Below are 7,150 nucleotides of genomic sequence, written 5' to 3'. Positions count from 1 at the left end.
TAATTTACTAATGAAAAGTTGAGTCACAAGCTTTTCATCGACTGCAATCTGAAACAGTGGGGACAAACATAAATGAGTAACACAAACAGAAGGAAAAAATCAGGAAGGATGTACTGGGGAGTAGGTAATGCTGAGGAGGTCAAAGAGCTTTATGCCTCTTTTGAATCAGTCTTCACTAAAACCAGTTTGATTATAGAGGTGTCTATTGTAATTAAGGACAAATCAAAAGGATAAAATTCCCACCCAGAACAGGAAAAGAAAGGGCTAGAGAATACTTTGAAAACCAGAACCTAGATAAAATTAATCTCAAGATCACAGAAATCTGTCTGAAACAATCTCAGAGATAACAGTGATTATTTTTGAGGAACAAAGTAATGAACATTTTTTGGAAGCTGGAAAAGTGAAATACATTCCCTCTTTTTAAAAAGTGCGAAAAGGGAGGAGCAGAAAACTGTAAACCGATCATGGAAACATACTGAAAACAATAAAACTGTTTGTAAGCTCCTAGACAAATATAACCTAAATAAGAGCCAGCATTGGTTTGGCCCAGCTTGTTGCTGAGCAACTGTTGTATGACAGGCAACGTCTTCAGTAGGTAGTGGACAAACAGCAGCAGAAATATATCTAAGTTCTTGTCAAGTTGTTGACATATTAAAAAAACCAAGTGACACCTGGCAAGGCATCTAATGATAAGAGTAGTCTAAATGAAACTTCTTAGAAGTCGATTCGTAATTAGCTGGACAATCACAACCAGAATTATCATCAGTGGTTCAAGATAGAATAATACCTGAAATGAATCAACCCTCAACAGGCATCAGTCCTGGAGATATGCTGGCTAATATTTTAATTGCTGAGAACTACTTTTATTGTTTATATGTAGAATTGGGAGTACCTTTACAGATAAACACATGGAAGCCAAGCTACACGTAGTAAAGGCAAGTGCAAGGATCTACATTTAGGTGGTAATTCAGAGCAGAAGTACGGGTTGAGGAGGATGTTACTAGCCCATCAAAAGAGGTTTGTGGTTTAAATTTACATGGTACTTGTGAATGACCAATTTCATGCTGTTGTAAAAAAGGGAATTATACTTAAGACATCCAAATAATATATTTGCTCTGTCGTATATAATATGTCATTTGTAATCTCTGAGCTGAAATCTTTGCACTTCAAGCATAATATTAACCAATTGGGAAAAGTGAAAAAAAAAAGATCCACAAGAATGACTGAAGGTTTAAAAACCATGAGTTATTAGAAAAGACTGAATTAATTGGGTTGTTCCGAGTCTACAAACGAAGACAGAAGAGAGACACACCAATGGAATTCACGTACATAAAAACTGCTTCAAAGAGGAAGTGAATAATCCCTTTATGTTCATGGTCAATAGAAAAAAATTAAAGAGGTTAAATTGCACCAGGAGAGATTTGCATTACACATTGGAAATTTTGATCTTAGGCAAACATCTTTCAAGCTAGCCCTAGATATAACTGGTAGAGAGTAGAAAAGAAGGTCTAAGTGATCTCTTGAAGTCCCTTCCATCATTCTTTCCATGATTTTATGCTCCTTTTCTGAGGAGCAGAAGCTCTGGGGCTCAAAAGGCGTTTCTTTTCTGAGTCAGAATATTCCATGCTCTACCTAGGTGTTATGCACAAAATGGGGCTATGGTGAAGTAGTGCGGTACCAGCTTAGAGGAATGGTATACTGCAAGTTACATTCTATATAACTATTCAAGGAAACAACAGTTCTATGGAAAGTTTGAATTGTAAAATAAAGGAAATACAGAAAAGTTACTTTAAAAACTGCTAATTTAGCCTGATGTTGTTTATTACCTTTCTCATGAAAAGTAATTCCACAAGTCACAGCTTTAATTTTATGTAAATATGAGCAGATGAATAACAGCTAGTAGTAAGGAAAACAGCCTAGTTTTTGACAACCTTAAGAATAAATTCTGTAAAAAGCACATTATTACCATCTTCATCTGGAATTTGTTAGCATTTATCAGTTTCATCAGATATCTCCAATAAACATACATGGATGGCTATGAGGCGGATAGCATTAATAATTCTATGTGCAAAAAACATAAACATGAAGGCAGTGAGAATGGGCATTAAGTACCTTTCTGTGTGTGCCCACAACATATATAGTACAATTTTGATGAAGGAAGTACTGACATCTGGCTTACTAGTACCTGCAAATACCGATGTAGATTTATGAATTTGGGTAGTCTTATTAAGAAGAAAGACATGTTTTATTTGTGTTAAATGATTCAGGTACATGAAACTTTGCAAAAACAAAGACTAAAAAAAGGAAAAGGGGTATAGTAGGCAAAGTGATTGGAATATCTTGATAAAGTTGTTTTGGATGATAACATGTTTCATAATAATGAGTTTATATGACTCTTGGCTGTGATTTTAATTAATTAACAGTTGCTTCTCTGTCTTCAAAGTTTATGTTTTAGAAATGGTGAAGAAATGCAACTTATCCAATATTTCTGGACAACAGTGGTCTTCTTGGGAGTTTCAAGAGTTTAGGGGCTCTTAAGAAAGATAATTTCTTGGAAGATGCATTCTGGCAATCTCAACCTCTTGCTGGACTTGAAACACCTGAAAATTGAGAAATCCAAACTCAGAATTGACTTTTCAAAATTTGGAATTAATGAGCTGTTTCCTAGAGACCTCACTAATCTGTGAACAAATGCTTATATGCCAAGTGATGAACAGAGCATAGAAAGGCAAATCTTAAATGGTAAGAGACAGATGGAAGGAACAGTTTATGCATTTAAGTTATGTGTCTAAGAAACACATCCTATGATATCTCCTGCTCACACAGGCTGGTCACTGAAACATTATTCATAAATGCAGTTTTGTATACCACATGCAAAATTGCTAAATAATTAGTGTATATTAATTATGTACTTGTAAAAATCCATTTGAAAAAAAAAAGGAAATCTGATTGCTAAAACCATAGATCTTAAAACATTTTTACAACAACCCATATCAAGTTATATTATCCCACAGAAGTGAAGGTATTGCAAATAGTAAACCTATAAGCATGAACAAAATTACGGATTATGTTTTCACTTGAGAGACACATTGTAGGTTTCACAGTTACTGTATGTCAGATTAATCTTTTAACATTAATGGAGCTACCCATGCTGATGGAGATCAAATCTATTATATGAAACCTGGCGTGAGTTCAGCGGACATCAGTTACTGCAATAATTATCCTTAGCTTTTTTGTATTTATTTTAATTTATTTTTATGAATGAGGGGAATATCTTTTCAGGAGTAGTTCTTTTAAAAAAATCTTTATGCTCAGACTTTGAGGTTTTGTTGTTGTTGCTGTATTTTTCTTCTAATACAGAATTTAAAAACTAATAAAAAAATCCCTTCTTTCTTTAGTCAGGAAGAATATCTGAGACATTTTAGTCCTCATTTGCAATTAATGCAGATGACTATATATGTATTAGGAGCAAGTATGTATGTTTCCATGTGTGTATGTCCACATGCTTGAAAAAGAGATATAAGGTTAGAGATGCATTGGTTCCTCAGCATGGATAGTCCTACATTCATCACTGGTCTAGCCTCCAGCTGAATCCTCACTAAAGTGAGGGCTGTTGGACTGCAACAGGAGACTGAAGTACTACAGTCATTTCAGTAGAGCTGCCCATCATTTAAAGGAAAAGATAATTTACATAGTATATGTTTGCACTTTTCTCAAAAGGCTTTTTTATATACTGCTATATGTTTTAAGGACAGACAAATACCTCATTATTTTTACAAAGAAATAATAGACTGAAACTGAATGAATGTACTGAAAGAAATCTTTGCAAATAATTGAAAAATTCAGAGTTAATAATTCATAGAATGATGATAGATAATAAATAGAGTAACCCAAAATTATTCAGAATAATTGAATGTTGCTCTAGGAATGAGGGTGTTGTACAAAGAACCTCTGGTGAAAATCTGTACCATAGAGGCAGTACTTTCTCTATAGGGATTAGTTAGGAACTATTTCATTAAACCAAAAGAAGAAAAAAACAGCCTGATGCAAATTAGCACGCTGTAGAATAAGAGGTTTGTTAAAGACAGAGTACACTGAGGATTCCTCAGTCTGGGATTTAATGATCTGATATTGTATGTCTGAGTATATATTTTTCAACATATTCTTTTTTTCCCTTCTTCTGAAGGGAAATACTTCAGAATCAGGAGCTGGTTTCTTGTAGGGTTTTACTCCATGATCATTTGCTCTGTCAAGCAGAAATTATTTATAAATAAACAGCTGAATCCTTGGTTATGGTTAAGGAATATTTAGATATAGCCACAGGTACAGAGAATGAGGAAAGCTCACCTTTGCAAGTGTTCTGCTCTCAAAACCGTGTCTGAGTTGTTCAGGCCTGTTTAAAAAAAGCTGCTCAAAATTACTCAAGCTACATATGTCCTCCAGGGCTGAAACAGCAGCTGGCAAACAGCTTTGTATTGGGCAATGCTGTCTGTATTCCCTTTGCATTGGTCACCCCTTTTACCTTGGCAGCAATAAGTGTAATATGATGATTAGCTCAGTCATTAGAGAATTTAGTTATGCTGGCTGCCCAGTCAGGTTGCCGGCAGGAAGGCAACATTATATGCACAACTCGTGTGGAGCCTCCCGAGTCAGTGGGATGGTTTCTATTTCCGTAACGCACCATTGTGCTGATTCCCTGCACGGTATCTTCTTACGGGAAAGTTCTTGAAAATAAATTGTCAGAACTTCTCAAAAGGAAAGTATTACTGTTGTCAAGTAACTGTCTAAAAAGACAAAACAAGACCATAAGGAGTGAATAATGAAAGCTCATCATTGGCATATGTGAAATTCAAGTTCATGTTTGAAACTATTTCTGCATTACTAATCAGCTAATAACATAATGTCTTCCAAGTGTGTGTGTTAATAAAGACCCTGGGGAAGTAAACAAAAGAAATTATGCCTTTTCTTTTGCCCTAGAGAGGCAGGCTTACAGCAGAACCTTTGCAATTCTGTTGCGCTACAGTGGGAGAGGGAGAAGATCCTGAGTAACTATGTTTTGCATCCTCAGTATATCTGCTCTCATAGCTCGGCATCTGCAGTCTTCAGCAACACAAACATCACAAGCATTTAAATAGAGAGCAATGGAGGTTGCTCATCACTGTATTTTAATTGACATAATTCTCTGTCATGTGCTGAACAAGAGGTCAAGCAGCATCATTCATAATGACCATTTATATTCCTCTTAATCTATAAGTTTATGAAATCAAAGGTTATTACTTATCCTAGAACTGGCGTCATTTGGCATTCTTAGTACTAACAGAATAAACCACCCTAGAACGATCCTTATTCAAGTCTTGTTTGAAACATATCTAGCAAGAGAGCATGTTTGACTTCTAAAATGCAAAGCTGAGACCATATTCTGTAAAATAAATTCCCTCTGCCAGAACTTCAGCAGCAGTTAATTGGAGTAGCGCTGCTGAATCAGTAAAATCGTGCTGGGTTATATCAGCTCCAATCCTCTTCCATGCTTATTTAGAATCTGTTTATGTAGCCTTCCCTCAGGCAGAGCTCCCATTTAAAAGGCTTATTTATTTTTTCTGACATAGTTTACTTAATAGGTATAAAAATATCCTTCCAGTGAGGGGTGCTAAAAGGTTTCAAATAGTTGTTACTAGGGTTATTTGTTGTTCTCTTTAACACCATTGATTTTACAGCTTGCCTTTATTAAATAGATATTTCTAATGAAATGGCTTTCGCCAAACTTATTTATCCCATATTTTCATTCAGTTATGCTGAACACTTTCTCTGGGGTAGATACTCACCAGAGATGTAACCTGCCAATACCAATCATTATAATTAATTTACTCCACTACCTGTAGAGTTATTCCATCTCTAGAAATATTGCACTTCATTTAAATTGTGCCCACTGAAAAAATGTATTTCAGCTCAAGGACCCGAAGGTGTTGTTTTTCACCCTCAAACGTGGAACATTAGAAACCCTAATTCCAGTCTTTATGATACGAACAACATTCAACCCTTAACATTTCAGCAGCAAGGTTATTTTTGCAAACATTCAATTTCAAGCTGTCTGGAGCAGTGCTGTCCAAGATGTGCCTAGAATATTCCAATAACTATTGCAAAAAATGGATTAGTCAAAATGGACCAAGTCCATAATGAGATAAGCTATTTTTCTATTGTTAAAATGCATTAACAACTTTTAACTGTATATGTAATCGTGCAGTTTGGTTTTTTGAGTCAGAAAATCATGGACTCAACTTCATTTTAGGGGAAAGATTGTTATAAAAAGTCAAAAATATCTCTGCTTGCGTTTTAGATATTAGATTACAGTCTTTCAGGGAAAGCAATAGAAGCACTTGAATACACCGGGATTTGATTTGCCTTTATCAGGATGATATTGGAAATAGGCTATTGCAGATAGCTGTCTGAAATACTTGATGTTCGGTGCCAAATCTAATGGAAAGCAGGAAGTTAGGAATGATTAGGGAAGAAATGGAGATCAAACTAAATTACTTTTTGTAGTGCTGTATAAATCCATAGTTCCTGCCCTTTGAATAATGTATGCAGGAGTGGCCATCACATCCAAACTTTATGTAATAAAATGGAAAAAGATGACAGGAAAGTGAATCCAAAGAGTTACAGCTCATGTAGTATACATCTGCAGAGCATGAAATTACAGAGGGATCTGGACAGGCTGGATCGATGGGCTGAGGCCACCTGTATGCGATTCAACAAAGCTAAGTGCCAGGTCCTACGCTTGGGTCACAACAACCCCATGCAACGCTACAGCCTTGGGGAAGAGTGGCTGGAGAGCTGCCTGGCGGAAAAGGACCTAGGGGTGTTCGTTGACAGCCACCTGAACATGAGCCAGCAGTGTGCTCAGGTGGCCAAGAGGACCAATGGCAAACTGGCTTGTATCAGGAATAGTGTGACCATCAGGACCAGGGAAGTCATCGTCCCCCTGTACTCGGCACTCCTGAGGCCACACCTCAAATACTGTTCAGTTTTGGGCTCCTCACTACAAGAAGGACATTGAGGTGCTGGAGTGCATCCAAAGAAGGGCAACGAAGCTGGTGAAGGGTCTAGTGCACAAGTCTTATGAGGAGCGGCTGAGGAGCTGGGGTTGTTTAGT

At 36.5% G+C, this 7,150-nt stretch overlaps 1 protein-coding gene across 2 annotated transcripts in view; it reads left to right on the top strand.

The window, feature by feature from the left end:
• The first annotated feature begins 2,637 nt into the window (after positions 1-2,637).
• The window catches only part of LOC148054566 (uncharacterized), a 77,974-nt gene continuing 73,461 nt past the window's right edge, over positions 2,638-7,150 (top strand). For both annotated transcript variants that reach the window (XM_087767058.1, XM_087767059.1), the window contains exon 1: positions 2,638-2,742. The gene's annotated coding sequence lies outside the window, so the exon portion shown is untranslated. The remainder of the gene's footprint in view (positions 2,743-7,150) is intronic.

This window comes from Nipponia nippon, unplaced genomic scaffold (assembly GCF_047370975.1).
Source record: "Nipponia nippon isolate SJK-2023a ecotype South Korea unplaced genomic scaffold, ASM4737097v1 scaffold_3, whole genome shotgun sequence".
Lineage (NCBI taxonomy): Eukaryota > Metazoa > Chordata > Aves > Pelecaniformes > Threskiornithidae > Nipponia > Nipponia nippon.
The sequence above is the reverse complement of the archived record's forward strand: the minus strand, read 5'-3'. Positions and strand labels throughout refer to the sequence as shown.